Source organism: Dreissena polymorpha, chromosome 2, assembly GCF_020536995.1.
Source record: "Dreissena polymorpha isolate Duluth1 chromosome 2, UMN_Dpol_1.0, whole genome shotgun sequence".
Classification (NCBI taxonomy): Eukaryota; Metazoa; Mollusca; class Bivalvia; order Myida; family Dreissenidae; genus Dreissena; species Dreissena polymorpha.
In genome coordinates this window covers 93,437,914-93,462,199 of record NC_068356.1, presented here as the reverse complement: position 1 = coordinate 93,462,199, position 24,286 = coordinate 93,437,914, and the positions used below count along the sequence as shown (strand labels likewise).

Genomic DNA, 24,286 nt, shown 5'->3' with positions numbered 1-24,286 from the left:
TTTCCTAAAACTTTAACCTTCTTTAAAGTTTGGTCATAACTTTTTGAATATTGAAGATAGCAACTTGTTATTTGGCACCCATGTGTATTTCATGGAGCTGCACGTTTTGAGTGGTGAAAGGTCAAGGTCATCCTTCAAGGTCAAATTTATGGCTTCAAAGCGGCGCAAAAGGGGGCATTGTGTTTCTGACAAACACATCTCTTGTTTAATGTTTGTAATGTCTTCATGATGTTTAAATTATATTCATTGTTACATATTTACGTGATCTTGTATCTTTACCTTGTGCATTGTGTTTTCATTTATTGTGTCAATATAAGATTGTATCATGTTGAAATGCTCATAAAAGTGAGTATGCAGTATTTTATCTTGTATTTTACAAATTGCAAGCTTTGAAAAATAGGCATATTTCCCTAATCCCTCAAAACAAACAACTGGCACATTGTATCCACCAATTGTAGTTCTATTCCATCAATTATAATTGCAATGTTATGTGATTTTAAAAGGAATATAAATAGGTCGGCATTGATTTAACAGCAAATAAGTGGGTCTCCACAGGCTAGCTCACTTGGAGATACATATATTGTTTCAGTGTGAATAATCTGTTGAAAATCTTGAATAGATCCAACAGAAATGAATAACTTACAAAACATTTATATTGCTTGAATCATTTCTTATCAATGTTTAACACGAAATACAAATAAAACATGAAGATAACACATGATTGAGATCATTTATTGGAAGATTCAAAAGAATTTGCATACATTTTAATACAATATATAGTATAATCAATGGGATCACAGATAATTAAATATAAATCATCATGTAAAACAGTAAACAATCAGTGTAGTTCTAAACTATCAAAAACAGTATCAAACAAAACAAAACTAAAACAACTACACACAAGAACTTAAATAACATCAATGTTAAAAAAAATATCAATGTAAAATGGGAACACATCAAACAACATTATTAAGATTATAACTATTGTAGACAATATGACTTACTGAAACAGACTTTACTAGTTACAATGACTAGAAATGATTCAACTGAATGACTGAATGGAGTAAAAAAGGTGAAGAGATCTGAGCATTTTAAAAGAACTTCAGTAAGAGTGGCAAAAATGCTGCCAGCATCATCAACAACCAAAACATATCTACAAGGTATAACAACGCCACCTCCCTTCTCATGTGGGGCAGGCCATATTGGGAAACATGGACATGGCTCTCCTGTCACAATCGCATAAATATTGCCATCAGAGTCCAAAATTCTGCGAAAGAAGCTCGACAATATGCCGTGAACATGGCCTACTGGTAAGCCTGGAATATCTAACAATTTTAAGTGTCTTTTTTCAACTGTGTACATGTCATGCAAAGACATATTAAATTAAGAAATGTCAGGCATCCACACCAGACAAGCATTTTTATCTATCAGTTTGGTATACTCCCGGTCAACATTAAAGTTAGTGTCTGTAACAGGTGGTTTGATTTTAAAAACATGGTATCCCTTAATCACTGAATTGTCAATTATGATTGTCTTTGATGGACTGGTGGTTGTGACGGTCTTATGAAGCCTTGATGTTGATGGAGCATAGGTTGACAGTCTGGTGGCGGCTACTGACCCGAGAAGGCCTTGATGTTGATGGAGCAGTGGTTGACAGTCTGGTGGCGGCTACTGACCCGAGAAGCATTGATGTTGATGGAGCAGTGTTGGACGGACTGGTGGCCGCTACCCAATAATAAGCCTCATCCCTGCCTACCTGAAACAGACAAATACATATACTGTTAATAATCAACAACTATAACTTTGTAAAATATTATTTAAACCCCAGCACATGTCAGCCGTGTTCAAGGACAAATAACACAGGAATGTTTAGTGTGCAAAGTGTCCTTCACATCTAAAATTCATGGTGACTGTAAATATGAAGTTTAATTTAACCTTTTTAGATATGTGCACATGAACTATTTATCAAAGTTCAAATTCAAAAGCTGTTAAGATAATAAAGTTCACCATGTTGCCATCTAAACTATACACAATGCATAACACTAATTAACAGATAAGTAGAGAAGCTTGAACTGTATAGAGAATAGCTATAACATTGTTTACAAGGATTAAGATTTGATGTTTAACAATAGCATGTAAAAATAGCATGTTTTTTAAATAACAAATTAATGGATACATGGTTTCTGCAAAATACACTAACAATATAAATTCTTATAATCTGCTTGTTTTCATTTACATTTCTTTACACACAATCCGGACAAATGAATGGTTCATTTTTGTCCACAGGACCAGAGATGCAGTCTGCATGAAGCCACCCATCACATTTGTCACTTTGCAACCACATCTGTTCAGCACCTGACTGCATGTCTGGGTTACTAAGCAACCACGACAATACTCATTTGATTGGCTACTGTTTGCTTTTCCAATACTAGAATGTCATGTAATGTTCTTTTTCTTTGGCTGTTTTTCCTTCGAGCTTATCTGTTTATGTTCCATTGACTGATTAGTTTTCTGTAGTTTTTTTTCAAGAATTTAGCTTTTGCTTTCTTCTCTTTTTCAGCAAACAGTTTCATTTTCTCCAGTTCTTTGAGTGCCAATGTATACTTTCTGGAGAAGTAAGATTGTCTGGCAGGGAATTTATCAATGTTCTTCTTACAGGTTTTATTGAAGCATGAGCTTTTGGAAAGACCAATGCTTCACTTAACGCTGGGGAAATCAGACCTGATATGGAAGGAAGATTCAATGAACAGTTCTCAGCAGTTGACTCAGTTGTCTTCATAAGTGCAGTGTCTTGCAAGCAACGCTTAACCAGAAATCTGTCTTGTATTGTCCACTCGTGTGTTATTAGATGGATATGCTTTGGCATGCATTTTGGCATAAACATCATAGCATGGTGATTCACCATGTATGTCAAACGCTTCCTCAAGTCGTCTTTTGTATTTGATACGCACTGGAGTAGAGAGTGAGTCTTCAAACACTTGGAGAGCATTTCTTGCTTTTGATGTATCTAAAGGGTTTTCCTGTTGCGCAGACGACAAACGTATAATTATCGGCTTTTGACGCGCCACGACAAAGGTGTGAAATTACGCTCAGTATTTTGAAGTTTTGACTTCGGATTAAAGATTGATAATAATGTTCGAATTATAGTGTTGGGACCGACTGAATCACTTCGAATAAACGATTTCTTCGGTTTAACGAAGTTCGGATTAACAATGAAATTTTACATTAAACAAAGAACCAAAATTGGGACCCGAAAATACTTTCAAAATAACGGTGACTTCGGATTATCGGTGACGTCACGCGCACCTGCGTGTTTAAATCCGGACTATATTGGTACGCAAAAGAAAGATACAATAAATGGGGAGAAATAGAGCGTGATCGGTTATATTTAAACGATTATATTTAGATTTTATTTTTCAACATGCCAACAAGTTGTTCTACTTTACTGAAACAGATAAGATTGAACACAATGAATAAATAGATCAATTCCAAATAAAAAACATTTGCAAATTAACCATAATGGTATTAGTCTGGGCAGGGACCTATACCCTGGTCCGGGAAAACTATAACATGTTGACACATTAAATAAACATTTAATTAAATTAAATGCAATAGTTTTCATTTGAATGTTTGCGTCAATCTTAAAATCGTTTAAGCCTTTGTATTCCGGTGTTTAATTGCCCTTTGTTCTGCATAATCCGATTATCTCGTTTTGATCAGATATTGTCCAGACCTAACTAACAACATGGTGTCATTAACCACACTAGGTGGCAGATGAGTCTGGTCATTAAACGCAATTGATGATGCCACCATGTCTTCATTCTGGTAGTATTAAGTAACTAGGCATTTGGTTGAATAAATTTACCGCCGACATACTTAACAGTTGCATAAATTAGATATGTTACATATTGTACAAATTTGAAGTCTATAGATTATCGGAAATTGAACACGGTAAAAATACAAGCCCGTTTTATTTATAAAAAAATAAAGTATTTATAAATTATAAAATGTAAGTAAAAAATATTTAACGTATTTAGCGGGTATCGGTTAATTATAAATACGTCATTCCGTATGAAGATGTAACGTTACGGCAATGCACGAAATACATCATAAAAACAAGAAATTACGTTTGACATCATTGGGGGTAAATAATAATGAAACAATATGTATATATTATATAATATATGTATATATATTATGTTGTGTGTGTTTGTGTTAAATGTTAGATAGTTGTCACTCATACTCGATCACTAGTAACGAGTTTACAATATACATGAATACACAGTTCAATTTGCATCATGTGAGGTTGTGTTTTTCAGTTGTATGTTAATATTCCTCAAGTGATTCTCTGAACAACACCCATCCAAATTAAAATTACATGTAAATACCGTCATGAACTTCGCTTTTAGTAGGGCTTTGTAGTACGTTTATTTTCAATGAAACACTGTCACTAATTTTTTATTACTTAAGTTTACGCATGCAATTGATAATTATAATTTTATAATTAGATGTATCATTATTTTTATTGAAGCTTTTCTGCAAATAAAAATACGGCTAATGCATAGAGCTCTTTGTTGTGTCGAATTGTCTGTCGTTTAGTCTTCAGACAATCTCAATTACTTTGATGCCAATGACGCGTTCTTTTAAAATGCAAATAAATGTGTTAATGCATTCTTTTGGCACTAAATATTATATTTTTTAAATATTATTTAGATGTTTTTTTTTAAAGTTTCTTTTCGATTTATTGACTAAACAAGTCTCGTTATCCATATGCTTTGCGCAGGGACCTATACAAACTTTGTTTGTATAGGTCCCTGCTTTGCGTAAGCTGAAAGCAATGCTTTTGCCTACCAGTGCATTGCGCATGCGCGAATATCAGGAATCAAAACAATAACAATGAACTCTGGTCTATTGCCAAGCAATAAAAGTCCCCTACCGGTGAAACTCCACCATTTTCAGCAATATTTCTAGTCTTATTTGTTGCAATAGCAACCAGAATTCTTGACGTAGGAACAAAATGAAATGATGTGCATAATCTCCATATTGCCATCTACACATGTTTCGAGTTTCATGAAAAAATATGAAGAACTTTTAAAGTTATCGCAGGATCCAGAAAAGTGTGACAGACAGACAGGCGCACAGAGCGCAAACCATAAGTCCCCTCTGGTTTTACCGTTAGGGGACTAATATGCAAAGTTTGTATAGCTCTTTCATGCTGTCATCTCTACTGATCCTGCAAAGCATAAAATATAGAATTAATCAGCTCTGGGGTCAAGGGTTGCACAGCCTTTCAGCCTTCAAGGATACAAAAAATTAATCTAAGATAAAAAAATAGAAAAATATACATTTTTGAACATGCTTTACACATGTTAATGTTTTATGTACATAGGAATAGTCGAAACATTTCAAATAAAAAATATACTGTTGAATCTGTTAAAACAAATGATACCTGAAGACTGCCATAGCCACTAAATAGCTTTTGCATCGACCCAAAATTTTATTTTTCCCTGACTTTTCACTGACTTTTGTGAAATTTCATTTTTCACTGACCATTTTTGAAATTCCCTGACTTTTCACTGACCTTGAAGCAGTCCTTCCCAAAATTATAATTTATTGCCGGCAATGAGGTCCTACAATCATGCAGCCATTTCCGGCCCAGACTGATTATTTCAGGCCCAAAAAGTAAAAAATGACGACGAAAGACACAAAGGTGACATTTTTAACAATATTGTAATATTATCAGTGCATATACGGTATCCAAAGATTTTTGCTGCGTCGTCATTGCAAATTACACACCAAGTCATCACTATATGAGTAGATTCGCAAAGGGAGAGAATCGATACCATATACTTTTGGTTCCCGTTATATCCGATAAATTCGTAAGCAAACAGGGCATTAACACAGGTCATTGTGATCTTCCCGCGATCTGTCAACACCTACACAGGAGTTCGAAGCGATCTGACAATATCTACACAGGAGTTCGAAGGAAAACAGAGTATCCAGATATATAACTGGTGATTTTGTTTTCATTTTATTCAATTCAAGAAATGAAACCAATAAAAAAATGTTTTTTATGATTGGAGTATTCATAAATAACTCGGTAAATTCCTTACTTTTGCCTTGAAACTTTTCTGGAAAAAGCTTGTGGAATTCCAAATTTCGCCACAATTTTATTACCGGACACGAGGTCCGGCAATATTAGAATCATTTCCGGATTTTCATAATTATTATCGGAAAAATCCGAGGACCGACGGTATTTCGGAAAGACTGCCTTGAACAAAAATCAAATTTCCCTGACTTTTCAAGTTAAGTGGCAGCCCTGCAATTAATACTTTTAAGGAAGTCGAAAAAGTTACTGTACCATAGATCAGTCACATCTTTTGTTAATTAGGCCCGTTATAACTCAAGTGATGTCTCTGTGCGGGTGTCTATTATGTGGGCATTCCTGTTCTTGAATGCAGTGTACCATTGGTAACTGGATCTTCCGTCGTGGAATAGTGTCTGCCTATTTTCTTTCTTAACTACCCCTTGAACAAAGTCAAGAAATTCACAAACACGTAGCCCCATGCCTCTCTGAGCCATTTCACTCAGACAGGACGCCATCCTTTCCTCTTCCATCTTTGTGAATATCGTTTGGGGACCTTTCACCTTATTATTCTCTACTTCACCACTGTAACACCTGTACAGACAAGCAACCGCCGGAGACTGGTGATGCTCCCCAAGGTTTTTTTTGTCACAATAATGCACTATATATTCAGATTAAAGGAAACGTCTTGAGGGGCATAACTTTGGACAAAATAATACGATGGATGGTTTAGCAACTATAAAATTTCAAACAGCCATAACTCTAAAAATAAATCATCTAACCAGAACCCACAATTAACATGCGCATCTCCTGAAGGTAGTTAAGCTTACCATAAAGCTTCATTTAATTCCAGTCAGTAGTTGGGGAGAAATAGCATGGACAAGAATTGCACTATATGTACAGTTTATAGAAAATTTCAAAGGGCCATAACTATGTGAAAAATCGTCCGACCATAACGGACTGATAATATGCACATCTCCTCTTGGTGGTGAAGCTTCCCATAAATTTGAATTGAATTCCGGTCATTAATTGCTGAGAATTAGCCCAGACAAAAATTGTGCACGGACAGACGGACACACGCATGGACAAACAAAGCGGCGACTATATGCTCCCCCCAAATCTTTTTGGGGGGAGCATAAAAACAATATGAAAAAACATTTTCTCTTGCTTTTTTTCTTAAAGACATAGTATTTTTACATACGCTTTCTAAAGCTCTCCACACATTGGCTGCCTTAACTGGTGTCATACACTTTCCGCTGTATTTTCGGGCGATTTTTCTGGCAGATGTCTGCGAAGGACTCTTGGAAAGGGCTGCAACTTCAAGAACTTTTCGTTTTTTTTCACCCATTGTCTGCAAAAAGATAAAAGTCATGCAAGGAAAAAATAGCAACATTCAGCAAACAAGGGCTGTTTGTAAAACATGCATGCCCCCCGTATGGGCTGTCAGTTGTAGTGGCAGCCATTGTGTGAATACGTTTTTGTCACTGAGACCTTAGCCTTTGACCTAGTGACCTGAAAATCAATAGGGGTCATCTGCCAGTCATGATCAATGTACCAATGAAGTTTCATGATCCTAGGCGTAAGCATTCTTGAGTTATCATCCGGAAACCATTTTACTATTTCGAGTCACTGTGACCTTGACCTTTGACCTGAAAATCAATAGGGGTCATCTGCCAGTCATGATCAACCTATGAAGTTTCATGATCCTAGGCCTAAGCATTCTTGAGTCATCATCCGGAAACCATCTGGTGTACGGACCGACAGACCGACATGTGCAAAACAATATTCCCCCTATTCTTCGAAGGGGGCCATAAATATAGAAATAAATATACTAGACATCCCTAATTTTGGAAATAAATTGATCCAATTTAGAAGGATGGGAGAGTCCACTAGGCATAAATGGGTTAATACAGTCACGTTAAAAGTGGATAGAACTTAACTAAAAAAAAAATTTGAAAATGACCGTGATAATTTTATAACTACATACTTACATGTACCTAATTACTTTATTTATACCACAAATAAACACCATTTGATGGCACCACCAGCTTTTTGTAAACATGATTTAAGAAGGAAACTGTTTGATTTTTTCACAGTTTAAAAATTAAGGTCATTCTCTAAACATGATTAAAGAAAGGAAATCATTTTATTTTTTACAGTTTGAAAATGAAGAACATTCTCTCTCCTCTTCAAAGTATCACATTTCAATTATACACTAGGAAATACAAATATTTTAGACTTAGTCAGGATAAGATAGACACAAATGGATTTTAATTATTTACTTAAATTGCAGGTAAGAATGGAATTTAATTATTTACTTTAATTTCAGGTAAGAATAATCAATCATTTAATACTACTTGGGCTAATAAATTACACTAAGACACTACGACAATCTGGCACAAAAATAATCTATGGCAATATATACAGTCAGTCAACCAGTTTAGAATAACCCGGCAAAAACGTTAATGACCACAATAATTACTTTCGGGATTTAGTGTAAATGTGAGAAGATGTAAAAATAAAGGGTAAAATTTATTTGTATGATAACAGGTTAGGCCAGACGGCAAATTATGCAGTTTTTTTTCAAAATAGCCAATTTAAGTTCACCCTTCGGAAAATAATTGAAAATCATTCAACTTACAAAATTAGTATTTCAAAACATTGTCATGGCAGTTGTTTTCAATCAGCAAAAAGTTTTTTTGAAAATAATAAAGACTTCTATATCCATATGCACATTTCAAAACATAACTCATTCAATTAGTTCCGGTTAACTTTTTGCTGCATTTATCCCCCCTGTAAGGTATAGTACCAAAAAAGGCCTTCCCAAAAAGGCCGAATAAGTGAACCAAAAAGGCCTCATGGTATACCAGAAAGGCCATACAATATTTTGTATTATCATTGTATAGCTATGTTTAATATAATTATAATATCTATTAAATAAGTCGTAACTTGTTTATTATTCTACTTAAAAACCGTTAATTTTATAATCAAAGTCGGCAAAAATATCGCGAATTATCGACTCAGTGACTGCTAAAAGACAAAGATTTAATATTTTTAACATATATAAGTACATAATATATCAATATATATTATTAATTTCCTCTTAAACTATTTTTTTTGCAATTTTTAAAATATAAGAAGTTGAAAGAATTTGCATGTACAAAAAAAACTCCCTAATCAGACCGGGCATCCGTGTGTCAAGGGTCATTCACAGTTTGCGGCATCTGTTTTGATAACTGATTAGTAGAACGCCCACCTTTGGTGTAACATGACACCTATTGATAATTACTTGCGCATTTTAAAATAGTTTCTTAACTATGTATTTTTTGTAAAAAAGAAAATGAAAAAAGTTCATACATATTTTATGTCGTACTCCATTTTGATTTATAAGAAAATAGAATTCACATGTTAAACAATATTATTATGTAATTTAAATTAATTGAAATTATGTATACTTTGTAATAAAGAATGTTTTATGTCGTACGCCATTTGATTTAATAAATAATAGAAATCACATGTTTCACAATATTATTTTGTAATTATGTTGTATTTTGTCAGTGGGACTGTATAACGTATGTAAATGTTTGCTTGTATGTTATGTCCTTTGACAGAAATAACATCCTTAACCCCTACCAACATGGTTTTAGATCCAAACACAGCTGTGAGACGCAACTAATTGGTTTCACACAGGAAGTCCATGACAGCCTTGAAAATGGCCAACAAACAGACGTTGTAGTCATGGACTTCAGTAAAGCGTTCGACAAGGTGGATCATCATAAACTTATCCATAAACTTAAAAGATTAGGCATAAATGACCAGGTTACCTCATGGATCCGCTTGTTTCTCCAAGCCCGAACCCAACAGGTCGTCGTTGAAGGCCAAAACTCTGAAAATCTCCCAGTCCTCTCAGGCGTCCCTCAAGGGTCAGTATTAGGGCCTTGTTTATTCATATCCTATATTAATGACCTTCCCGATAATATCAAAAGCAGAACCAGACTATTTGCGGACGACTATATACTATATCTCACAATCAAATCCTCCACAGATGCTCATACACTCCAAAATGACCTCATTTGCCTCGAAAAATGAAAGTCAGATTGGTCCATGCAGTTCAATACGGACAAGTGCGAAGTACTTAGGATTACTCGCAAATGGAAGCCCATACTTCACCAATATAAACTCCACAGTATTGACCTCAAAACAACTGACGCAAAATATCTAGGCGTAAAAATTACAAAGGACCTAACATGGACTAATCATATCAACAACATCACCTTAATAGCAAACAACTCCTTAAGATTCATCAAACGCAACATAAAAACCAGCAAGAGCACCGCATAACGGGGCACCCTTGGCTGAGGGTTCATTTTTTAATAAATGAAAGCTTGTCAGATTTTTTTTTTAAAGAGGTCACAAAGACCTTGACCTTTGACCTAATGACCCCAAAATGGGTGTGGCGTGTAGAACTCATCAAGGTGCATCCACATATGAAGTTTCAAAGATGTAGGTGGAAGCACTTTGATTTTAGAGCAAAATGTCAAAGTTTTAGCACGACACCGACGGACGGCTGACGACGAGCTGGCTATGACAATCGACAATCCCAGAATCGATAAATTGACCGCCGCCATATTGGCTATCACGTGCCCCGCTGATCCTGACGGGACTGAAGAATTTGGCAGATTACAGCCTAATCATAGTGTACACCCGCTTTATTCCAATAAACAGTACTTAATGACTTCGCATAGTAGGATTGAAAACAATTGAAACATGAAACTAAGTGTCGATTTGTTAAACATTGTTAATCAATATAAGTTAAATAAGATATATACACGATAGATTTATAAAATATGTGTCTCTGCAACAATATTCAGTGACAACACGTAATGTTTAAAGCCAAGTTTGCTTTTTTAAGCATACAGTACCTTTTAGTAATGCCTTTGTATAAAATGTAATGATTTCTTTATGGAATAAAATTATTCAATGAAAAATATAAAGTTTATATAAATATCTAAAGTCTGAAGTAAACTTTGTGATCTTAGCGTAAATAGGGCCGAAAATATTAATTGGCGAAACTTTGAAAGACTTCAAACCGAGGTAGTAAAAATTATTGAAAAGTAGATATTTGCCTTTAATATTTTTTAATAAAATACCGTACTTCTATGATTCCGGAGATACTCAATAAGAAACCGTGTAAGTTACATAGAGCCTTAAATTAAATTGAATAGTTCCAATGGTGTTCTCTAGATTTCCTAAATGTGTGACTTTATTTAATTTTTGTAATAAAGTCTAAATTTACGATTAAAAAATAAAAACACGAAAAATAAGTGATTTTGTTTCGTTTATTACGGATGATTAATTTCAGTAAGATAAAGGTCTTGAAAAAAAAAGAAGACATCTGAGCAATAAATGAGCGAACGAATTCGCTCAATGGGAGGCAATGTCCCAAGTGTAGATTAAAAGCGTTTATGGGTATGCCAGTGACAACACATGTCTGTGGTTTATCAAAGAGATCATAGCCAGAGTTCATGAGGTATGTATGGACATAAGTCCACCTGGTATTTAATGAAAACTAGCATTCACAAATTAGAACAGGTAAGAAATGATAATTATATCAAGAGATGTGTTCGGCAGAAACACAATGCCCGATAATGCGCTGCTTTGAAATAAAATTGCTATTTATCATTAGGCAGGTATAGAAATCATCTCCCTTTAAAGCTTATTACTTCCCTTGAATTTTGTCCAATGCAACTGGGGGGGGGGGTCTCACAGTCACTTATGACCATGTCAGACATCACTGACAACCAAGGCCTGTGGTTTAAAAGAGATCACAGCCAGAGTTGATCATGTATCTATGGACATAAGTCCACAAGTATGTTATGAACTTTTTTTTTTATTTCAGAGTTTATTTACAGGTCCTACTGGCCTCTTCACGAGGTTATGGTAGCCCGACCTGCCCCTGTGACCTTTCAGGGGAAAAAGATTAATTTAGAGCCAAAGTAGGTCAAATTTACCCCGGCTTCCCGGGTATTCGCCAAAGGTATAATTTAGATCCAAATAGACCAGTGCACGGTAGCCAATGAGACCTTAATGTGCACTGGTAGTTGACAATTCAAAGACAAATCTTGTCTGTACGCCTCCGCCAAGGGAGTGCAAGCACCGCTCTGCCTTTATGGCCCCTCTCGCTGTCACCGGCTGTCGTCTTCATCCCCGAGACGGTTTACCCAGCACGTTGAGCGCACTAGGTACCGCTTCCCGGGGTCCCTCTTCAAAGCCACCCCATCGATGTTCAGGGGTTCCCTCCCATAATGAAGGAACCCCGAGTCTGTCCCGTATGTCCTTCCACTGGTGGTCTTGCTGTCCCGCCGTACCCGTCCCTCTACAGACGGGACCTCTGGACCGGTACGGGCGGACAAGCTCTCAACGATAAACAGCCTATTGGGGGATCCGCTGCATCCTGGAGATGACAGCAGTCTCAGCAGTGAAGAAGACGTCCGGCTCGAGGGTGACGGACTCAGCTGGATTTGCTGAGCCATCCGCAGAAGATCAAGCCGCGAGATATCAATCTTCTGCAGGCGGCTCCTGGTCTCGGTCGCGACGAGCTCGCTCCAGCTGCTGACCGAGTACATTACAGAAATTATAATTATATCATTTAAAAAAAAAAACTTTGCCGAATCAATCATTTGAGTTATAAATAATCAAAATAATAAATCTGTACAGTAACTGTGAAAAAAACTTCAATTCTTGGTAAGGAAATATATAATATGAGATTTATAATTATATAAATTACTTCCCTTGAAAATAATTGTCTACAAGAAATCTATTTTTTTAGCAGAAAATAATTAAAAGCCACTACCGTGACTGTGATTGACCAATCAAATGTGCAGCTCCATGAGATACACGTGCATGCCAAATATATAATGTGGCTATGTTCAGTATTGAATAATTATCTCCCTTTTTAAAGCTTATTACTTTCCTTAAATTTGTATTTTTTTACCGTAGACCGTAAAGGATGACCTTGACCTTTCACCACAATGTGTTTGTCAGAAACACAATGCCGCCTACTGTGCCGCTTTGATTTATTTAACAAAAATATATATGTGGGCAGGTCAGATAACTATGTCCATTTAAAGCTTATAACTTCCCTTGACTTTGATTTTACGAACCTAGACCTTGAAGGATGATGTTCACCTTGAAATTTTACCACTGAAAATGTGCAGCTCCATGAGATCCTCATGCATGCCAAATATCAAGGTGCTATCTTCAATATTTATAAAGTTATGGCCAATGTTAAGGTTTTAGCACGACGCCTACGGCGGACGTCGGACGACGAGCTGGCACAGTCGTCGAAATTCGCACTAGTCCGACAGCAAAAAACTAGTATTTTTTCTTTCGGGCTTTTAGGAAATCCACTATTACAAGCCCGACGTGCTTGTACAATTCATTAAACAGAAAACGAGTTCCACTTTCATTTTCAATATTTGTAAACAAAGTTTTGAGCCGCTTAAATCAACAGCCGCTTATGTTTTAACACACTGCACACATGTGCTGGGCAATCAGCCGATAATTGGATTACTGCGCATAAAGCGCATGGTTTTGTGGTTCCCAGATAACTATTATGTAAAATAAATGTTTTGCGTTGCGTTCGGGACACAGAGAGTAATGGCCGAACAGTTGTCATTCAAGTACGTCGTTGAGGAATGCGAATCTGAGGTAACTGTGATTGACGCATTTGTCGACTGGCTTTTTGTAGAATAACCTGGAACTTAATTGCTTATATATTTTCTGGTGGTTCAGGTTTGCTCTCTCTTTCACATGGATATATGGGATACATTTCTGCTAATTTTATACCTAAACTTTATGTATATATTTATAATTGTGATTTGATTGAAATCTGTGTGTGAAATTAATTTCTTCTTATTTCAGGATCCGAAAGAGGCTGGCTCAGATGACGAGGAAGCTAACTTGAATGAAGATGAAATTAATAAGAGATTTGTATTGTATTCTAAAGATTGAATAAATGAATGCTTCTTTGGATGTTTTATGTTATGTTCATCTGCATTTTTAACAAAAATGTTTGGGCTAGTAAAATCTGACTCGGGCTTGTTCAAATTCCCATAGTACAAGCCCGACTTGCTTGTAAATTTAAATCTGAATTTCAATGACTGAGCTGGCTATGACAATAGCTCGGGTTTTCTCCAAAAACAGTCTCGCTAAAAACAAAGCAGTAAAAGAAAGAGCATACAAAACTAACGTAAGACCACAATTAGAATACTGTTCATCAATTTGGGATCCTTGGCAACAGTACCTTATTTATAAGGTAGAACAGGTTCAACGGTCAGCCGCCAGATACATCTATCTAGATTACACCTACACCAGCAGTGTGTCAACATGATAGCATCCCTAAACTGGCAAACCCTTGAACAATGCCGCAAACTAAGCCAAGTCACACTCATCTACAAAATCCACCACAACCTTGTACATGTTGACCATAACCATCTTATACCAACCAGAAACCAGAACTTCCTTATACCTCATTCTAAGACGAACTACCATGCACATTTTTTCTTCCCAAAGAGCATTCGCCTATGGAACAGTTTACCTATATCAATACAATCAAGCGCCAGCTTAAACATCTTTGCTGAGCAGCTTCCTCCAACCTTCAAATTCTAAATTATAACTGTGTTTTTATCTTTTATCCATGTATTCTACACTTATTTTTATCCTATCTTCACCTTCTGATTTTAATCTGCACATAACAAGAATACTAACACTGTTTCCAGACAACGCGCCTGCTAATAATAATCGTTAACAATTGTCAGCAGTATACCATAGATGTAGATGTTGTAACTGTATATTTTTCTTATATAAATTGTGTGATTGTGCTTGTACATTGACTGTATATATCGTAAATGTATATTTAAACATAAACAACAAATAAAGCAAATAATTAACTTCATACCTGTTTTGTGCCTTATTCCATTTTTATGAGTATTTGTTTGCAAACAAAATTTGAAACCTATAATAACAATTATTGCTTTAAGGTCTTTTTGGTTCATTTTTTGGCCTTTTTGGTACGCTTTGGGGCCTTTTTGTTATTCGGCCTTTTTGGTACATGTGTGCGGCCTTTATGGTTTTCGGCCTTTCTGGACCTAAACCCCCTGTAAGCATTATACAAAAGCTTTCTTGCTAAAACTTAGTCTTTGTTAATTTATTTCTTTACCCAATGCATACCTTAGACACTCATCATTTTGTTTTTATTGGGGCATAATGAAAAAATTAAATACAAATTAATCAAAACTGCTGATTATCTGGAACTGGTTGACAAACTGTCTAAATTCATAAATAATATGCCAGCAAACATTATGTATTGCCTCACACTCGATTAAAATAAATATGAATAATCCAATCATGTCAAATCTCGGATAGTTTTCACACATTGCATCCTCTATGGAGCAAATGTATTAATACTGTATCTGACAGTACTGCATAACATAACACATGTTATGTTATGTTATGTATCTGACAGTACTGCATGCTGCCGGTAACGTAGTATTGATCAATGCCTTTTTGCCACCTGCTGAGAGTGTTACAAGTTTACAGTCTTAACTCATAGAAATCGGCCCAAACATCAAAGACCTTCGATGTCTACCGACAGCATTGACTGCTTGCAGACTATTTTGAGGGATGGGTTTAATTGATGCCATTTTCGGAACACTGTGGTGATTGTCAAAGACTTGTGTTCTTAAATTGTGTTATTGTTGTTTCTACTGGAGTTTGATAATAGGGTAATTATAATGTTTTATTCAGAAGACAAAATTAATATTAAATGTATAATACCAAAAATACTCCCCCCTCCAAAAAAATTATAATTTTTATTTCTTATTTTTATTTAAATTGTGGGTTGGATGGGAGGTGTATGTAAATACTATTTATATTAAGCACTTCGATGCACAATTAATGCGGTAAGAGGGTTGCTTATTGTGTTGTTTTCTTCATACTTGATTGTTGATTTTATTTGTTTTAATTGAATCAGCAGGTTTATAATCATCAATGCGCATCTTGTATTCAGCAATTTTACAAGGGTAAAATAATGCAACTATAATTGTAACACAATCTGTGTTCCGATAGCATGTTGTTTGTGCGATAGAGCGTGACTGTGGATAAAAGTTTATGATGCTTTTCTGTGTCATTTAAAACTGACAAAAGTTAAACAAAGTAATTAAAATACCATTCTTCAATTTGTACAATTCACAACTTGGTTTTTCCTAATTGGAATATTTTGCGACTCGTTTTTTTCCCAATTTGGTGATTTCACGACGCGAAAAATTCCCAATGGCATGGGTACCAGACCCGTTCCCAAATGGGTGAAAAAAATACTGTAATTATGCTTACATGTATGACACAATGTACATTGAAATTGTATCCATAACAAAACAGTTAGCATCCCGTACAGCTTTTACACATAATTTTAATGCCAGTAACAAAATTGGATGGCTTTTCGAACGTTTGAGACATCCCCTTTTCATGCGTTTTACTCATGTAAACACGTCACGCTTGATCCGCTTTTGCCCTAATTCTTCATAACCTTTACGGTGGTGAAAACTCTAAAAAACGAAACAATACTGAAAGGGTCTTTTGCAGGCAGAAAGACTACTAAATGAACTTTAAATATATGCATAAACCATTTACTTGCCAACAGATTTATCGAAGGTGGCCGCGCGAAATTTTTACGTCGAGTCAGTTTCGTATGGGAATTATGGCAACAATGGAAGGCAAAAAAAAAATGCCGTAAAGAGACTGATACCGAAAGTTGGTCGTAGTTTTCAATATGGCGTCTGTTAGTGTTTAGGTTACCATATACTAAATCTTTTGGGAGTGCTGAGGGTTCATTTTTTAATAAATGAAAGCTTGTCAGATTTTTTTTTTAAAGAGGTCACAAAGACCTTGACCTTTGACCTAATGACCCCAAAATGGGTGTGGCGTGTAGAACTCATCAAGGTGCATCCACATATGAAGTTTCAAAGATGTAGGTGGAAGCACTTTGATTTTAGAGCAAAATGTCAAAGTTTTAGCACGACACCGACGGACGGCTGACGACGAGCTGGCTATGACAATCGACAATCCCAGAATCGATAAATTGACCGCCGCCATATTGGCTATCACGTGCCCCGCTGATCCTGACGGGACTGAAGAATTTGGCAGATTACAGCCTAATCATAGTGTACACCCGCTTTATTCCAATAAACAGTACTTAATGACTTCGCATAGTAGGATTGAAAACAATTGAAACATGAAACTAAGTGTCGATTTGTTAAACATTGTTAATCAATATAAGTTAAATAAGATATATACACGATAGATTTATAAAATATGTGTCTCTGCAACAATATTCAGTGACAACACGTAATGTTTAAAGCCAAGTTTGCTTTTTTAAGCATACAGTACCTTTTAGTAATGCCTTTGTATAAAATGTAATGATTTCTTTATGGAATAAAATTATTCAATGAAAAATATAAAGTTTATATAAATATCTAAAGTCTGAAGTAAACTTTGTGATCTTAGCGTAAATAGGGCCGAAAATATTAATTGGCGAAACTTTGAAAGACTTCAAACCGAGGTAGTAAAAATTATTGAAAAGTAGATATTTGCCTTTAATATTTTTTAATAAAATACCGTACTTCTATGATTCCGGAGATACTCAATAAGAAACCGTGTAAGTTACATGGAGCCTTAAATTAAATTGAATAGTTCCAATGGTGTTCTCTAGATTTCCTAAATGTGTGTCTTTATTTAATTTTTGTAATAAAGTCTAAATTTACGATTAAAAAATAAAAACACGAAAAATAAGTGATTTTGTTTCGTTTATTACGGATGATTAATTTCAGTAAGATAAAGGTCTTGAAAAAAAAAGAAGACATCTGAGCAATAAATGAGCGAACGAATTCGCTCAATGGGAGGCAATGTCCCAAGTGTAGATTAAAAGCGTTTATGGGTATGCCAGTGACAACACATGTCTGTGGTTTATCAAAGAGATCATAGCCAGAGTTCATGAGGTATGTATGGACATAAGTCCACCTGGTATTTAATGAAAACTAGCATTCACAAATTAGAACAGGTAAGAAATGATAATTATATCAAGAGATGTGTTCGGCAGAAACACAATGCCCGATAATGCGCTGCTTTGAAATAAAATTGCTATTTATCATTAGGCAGGTATAGAAATCATCTCCCTTTAAAGCTTATTACTTCCCTTGAATTTTGTCCAATGCAACTGGGGGGGGGGGGGGGGGGTCTCACAGTCACTTATGACCATGTCAGACATCACTGACAACCAAGGCCTGTGGTTTAAAAGAGATCACAGCCAGAGTTGATCATGTATCTATGGACATAAGTCCACAAGTATGTTATGAACTTTTTTTTTTATTTCAGAGTTTATTTACAGGTCCTACTGGCCTCTTCACGAGGTTATGGTAGCCCGACCTGCCCCTGTGACCTTTCAGGGGAAAAAGATTAATTTAGAGCCAAAGTAGGTCAAATTTACCCCGGCTTCCCGGGTATTCGCCAAAGGTATAATTTAGATCCAAATAGACCAGTGCACGGTAGCCAATGATACCTTAATGTGCACTGGTAGTTGACAATTCAAAGACAAATCTTGTCTGTACGCCTCCGCCAAGGGAGTGCAAGCACCGCTCTGCCTTTATGGCCCCTCTCGCTGTCACCGGCTGTCGTCTTCATCCCCGAGACGGTTTACCCAGCACGTTGAGCGCACTAGGTACCGCTTCCCGGGGTCCCTCTTCAAAGCCACCCCATCGATGTTCAGGGGTTCCCTCCCATAATGAAGGAACCCCGAGTCTGTCCCGTATGTCCTTCCACTGGTGGTCTTGCTGTCCCGCCGTACCCGTCCCTCTACAGACGGGACCTCTGGACCGGTACGGGCAGACAAGCTCTCAACGATAAACAGCCTATTGGGGGATCCGCTGCATCCTGGAGATGACAGCAGTCTCAGCAGTGAAGAAGACGTCCGGCTCGAGGGTGACGGACTCAGCTGGATTTGCTGAGCCATCCGCAGAAGATCAAGCCGCGAGATATCAATCTTCTGCAGGCGGCTCCTGGTCTCGGTCGCGACGAGCTCGCTCCAGCTGCTGACCGAGTACATTACAGAAATTATAATTATATCATTTAAAAAAAAAACTTTGCCGAATCAATCATTTGAGTTATAAATAATCAAAATAATAAATCTGTACAGTAACTGTGAAAAAAACTTCAATTCTTGGTAAGGAAATATATAATATGAGATTTATAATTATATAAATTACTTCCCTTGAAAATAATTGTCTACAAGAAATCTATTTTTTTAGCAGAAAATAATTAAAAGCCACTACCGTGACTGTGATTGACCAATCAAATGTGCAGCTCCATGAGATACACGTGCATGCCAAATATATAATGTGGCTATGTTCAGTATTGAATAATTATCTCCCTTTTTAAAGCTTATTACTTTCCTTAAATTTGTATTTTTTACCGTAGACCGTAAAGGATGACCTTGACCTTTCACCACAATGTGTTTGTCAGAAACACAATGCCGCCTACTGTGCCGCTTTGATTTATTTAACAAAAATATATATGTGGGCAGGTCAGATAACTATGTCCATTTAAAGCTTATAACTTCCCTTGACTTTGATTTTACGAACCTAGACCTTGAAGGATGATGTTCACCTTGAAATTTTACCACTGAAAATGTGCAGCTCCATGAGATACACATGCATGCCAAATATCAAGGTGCTATCTTCAATATTTATAAAGTTATGGCCAATGTTAAGGTTTAATCACGACGCCTACGGCGGACGTCGGACGACGAGCTGGCACAGTCGTCGAAATTCGCACTAGTCCGACAGCAAAAAACTAGTATTTTTTCTTTCGGGCTTTTAGGAAATCCACTATTACAAGCCCGACGTGCTTGTACAATTCATTAAACAGAAAACGAGTTCCACTTTCATTTTCAATATTTGTAAACAAAGTTTTGAGCCGCTTAAATCAACAGCCGCTTATGTTTTAACACACTGCACACATGTGCTGGGCAATCAGCCGATAATTGGATTACTGCGCATAAAGCGCATGGTTTTGTGGTTCCCAGATAACTATTATGTAAAATAAATGTTTTGCGTTGCGTTCGGGACACAGAGAGTAATGGCCGAACAGTTGTCATTCAAGTACGTCGTTGAGGAATGCGAATCTGAGGTAACTGTGATTGACGCATTTGTCGACTGGCTTTTTGTAGAATAACCTGGAACTTAATTGCTTATATATTTTCTGGTGGTTCAGGTTTGCTCTCTCTTTCACATGGATATATGGGATACATTTCTGCTAATTTTATACCTAAACTTTATGTATATATTTATAATTGTGATTTGATTGAAATCTGTGTGTGAAATTAATTTCTTCTTATTTCAGGATCCGAAAGAGGCTGGCTCAGATGACGAGGAAGCTAACTTGAATGAAGATGAAATTAATAAGAGATTTGTATTGTATTCTAAAGATTGAATAAATGAATGCTTCTTTGGATGTTTTATGTTATGTTCATCTGCATTTTTAACAAAAATGTTTGGGCTAGTAAAATCTGACTCGGGCTTGTTCAAATTCCCATAGTACAAGCCCGACTTGCTTGTAAATTTAAATCTGAATTTCAATGACTGAGCTGGCTATGACAATAGCTCGGGTTTTCTCCAAAAACAGTCTCGCTAAAAACAAAGCAGTAAAAGAAAGAGCATACAAAACTAACGTAAGACCACAATTAGAATACTGTTCATCAATTTGGGATCCTTGGCAACAGTACCTTATTTATAAGGTAGAACAGGTTCAACGGTCAGCCGCCAGATACATCTATCTAGATTACACCTACACCAGCAGTGTGTCAACATGATAGCATCCCTAAACTGGCAAACCCTTGAACAATGCCGCAAACTAAGCCAAGTCACACTCATCTACAAAATCCACCACAACCTTGTACATGTTGACCATAACCATCTTATACCAACCAGAAACCAGAACTTCCTTATACCTCATTCTAAGACGAACTACCATGGACATTTTTTCTTCCCAAAGAGCATTCGCCTATGGAACAGTTTACCTATATCAATACAATCAAGCGCCAGCTTAAACATCTTTGCTGAGCAGCTTCCTCCAACCTTCAAATTCTAAATTATAACTGTGTTTTTATCTTTTATCCATGTATTCTACACTTATTTTTATCCTATCTTCACCTTCTGATTTTAATCTGCACATAACAAGAATACTAACACTGTTTCCAGACAACGCGCCTGCTAATAATAATCGTTAACAATTGTCAGCAGTATACCATAGATGTAGATGTTGTAACTGTATATTTTTCTTATATAAATTGTGTGATTGTGCTTGTACATTGACTGTATATATCGTAAATGTATATTTAAACATAAACAACAAATAAAGCAAATAATTAACTTCATACCTGTTTTGTGCCTTATTCCATTTTTATGAGTATTTGTTTGCAAACAAAATTTGAAACCTATAATAACAATTATTGCTTTAAGGTCTTTTTGGTTCATTTTTTGGCCTTTTTGGTACGCTTTGGGGCCTTTTTGTTATTCGGCCTTTTTGGTACATGTGTGCGGCCTTTATGGTTTTCGGCCTTTCTGGACCTAAACCCCCTGTAAGCATTATACAAAAGCTTTCTTGCTAAAACTTAGTCTTTGTTAATTTATTTCTTTACCCAATGCATACCTTAGACACTCATCATTTTGTTTTTATTGGGGCATAATGAAAAAATTAAATACAAATTAATCAAAACTGCTGATTATCTGGAACTGGTTGACAAACTGTCTAAATTCATAAATAATATGCCAGCAAACATTATGTATTGCCTCACACTCGATTAAAATAAATATGAATAATCCAATCATGTCAAATCTCGGATAGTTTTCACACATTGCATCCTCTATGGAGCAAATGTATTAATACTGTATCTGACAGTACTGCATAACATAACACATGTTATGTTATGTTATGTATCTGACAGTACTGCATGCTGCCGGTAACGTAGTATTGATCAATGCCTTTTTGCCACCTGCTGAGAGTGTTACAAGTTTACAGTCTTAACTCATAGAAATCGGCCCAAACATCAAAGACCTTCGATGTCTACCGACAGCATTGACTGCTTGCAGACTATTTTGAGGGATGGGTTTAATTGATGCCATTTTCGGAACACTGTGGTGATTGTCAAAGACTTGTGTTCTTAAATTGTGTTATTGTTGTTTCTACTGGAGTTTGATAATAGGGTAATTATAATGTTTTATTCAGAAGACAAAATTAATATTAAATGTATAATACCAAAAATACTCCCCCCTCCAAAAAAATTATAATTTTTATTTCTTATTTTTATTTAAATTGTGGGTTGGATGGGAGGTGTATGTAAATACTATTTATATTAAGCACTTCGATGCACAATTAATGCGGTAAGAGGGTTGCTTATTGTGTTGTTTTCTTCATACTTGATTGTTGATTTTATTTGTTTTAATTGAATCAGCAGGTTTATAATCATCAATGCGCATCTTGTATTCAGCAATTTTACAAGGGTAAAATAATGCAACTATAATTGTAACACAATCTGTGTTCCGATAGCATGTTGTTTGTGCGATAGAGCGTGACTGTGGATAAAAGTTTATGATGCTTTTCTGTGTCATTTAAAACTGACAAAAGTTAAACAAAGTAATTAAAATACCATTCTTCAATTTGTACAATTCACAACTTGGTTTTTCCTAATTGGAATATTTTGCGACTCGTTTTTTTCCCAATTTGGTGATTTCACGACGCGAAAAATTCCCAATGGCATGGGTACCAGACCCGTTCCCAAATGGGTGAAAAAAATACTGTAATTATGCTTACATGTATGACACAATGTACATTGAAATTGTATCCATAACAAAACAGTTAGCATCCCGTACAGCTTTTACACATAATTTTAATGCCAGTAACAAAATTGGATGGCTTTTCGAACGTTTGAGACATCCCCTTTTCATGCGTTTTACTCATGTAAACACGTCACGCTTGATCCGCTTTTGCCCTAATTCTTCATAACCTTTACGGTGGTGAAAACTCTAAAAAACGAAACAATACTGAAAGGGTCTTTTGCAGGCAGAAAGACTACTAAATGAACTTTAAATATATGCATGAACCATTTACTTGCCAACAGATTTATCGAAGGTGGCCGCGCGAAATTTTTACGTCGAGTCAGTTTCGTATGGGAATTATGGCAACAATGGAAGGCAAAAAAAAAAATGCCGTAAAGAGACTGATACCGAAAGTTGGTCGTAGTTTTCAATATGGCGTCTGTTAGTGTTTAGGTTACCATATACTAAATCTTTTGGGAGTGCAATGCTATACTCTTTAAAAACCAAAACATCATTTATAAGAAGACACAATTTTCTGTGTGGGCACTAGCCATGACTTTATTTTAGAAGTGTCTTTGTGCATGTGGTAGGGAAAACATTGATGTTTAACAGAAATTCACTCATTTGCTTGAAGGTTAAAGACTACATGAGAATTTGACAGATGGCGGGAAACCCTCATCCACTGGTACGAACCCGGTAAATTGATGGCTGTAAAACAGTGACCGCTGATTCGCATCGAGTTCTTTCTTGCAAAACGCATGAACCGCCTTTTTTATTGTCTTAATCATTGCGGCTCGGAATGTTCTTTAAGAAAAGGTATGGTTATGGGGGTCTCTATGCGCAAAAGTTTGACTTTATTTTTTGTTGAAGTTATTGCTTTTACATTGAATTTGTGTAGGAAATCTTTTGGTATATTGTAACCTAAACTAGCTTTAGGTAAAAATGAAATATCATCTGCAAGTGCAAAATATGACTGGGAAAGCTGATTTTTGGTCATTTCTTAACAAAAGAGAAGAAAATAAGTGCCTTACATCCATGAATTCAGATAATTTGACCTGGAATAGTTGTTTTTCAAGTTGACCCCCCTCCTTGATATACCCAAATAAGGGCTAAATTGCTTTCCGACTTGAATTCAAAGGCATATTGGTTGACCGTGTAGCGTTAGTGTGCTACATGAAGTCAGAATTCAACGCCAGGGACTCCGTGATCCAGTAACGCAACAATAGCTCACAATGTGGCTCACATGAAATTGATTGTTTCCTAGTGGTGTTAACTA

General features: G+C 36.0%; 1 long non-coding RNA gene across 2 annotated transcripts; it reads right to left on the bottom strand.

Annotated features, from left to right (window-relative positions):
• Nucleotides 1–807: 807 nt before the first annotated feature.
• On the bottom strand, nucleotides 808–23,396 carry LOC127868084 (uncharacterized). Of its 2 annotated transcripts, none has more exons than XR_008043879.1 (3): nucleotides 23,303–23,396; nucleotides 7,287–7,436; nucleotides 808–1,756 (listed from the first exon to the last, which is right to left on the bottom strand). It is a non-coding gene; the product is annotated as an uncharacterized LOC127868084 (long non-coding RNA). The 2 variants fall into 2 exon arrangements; XR_008043878.1 differs by lacking the exon at nucleotides 23,303–23,396 and adding an exon at nucleotides 16,775–16,868.
• Nucleotides 23,397–24,286: the final 890 nt, after the last annotated feature.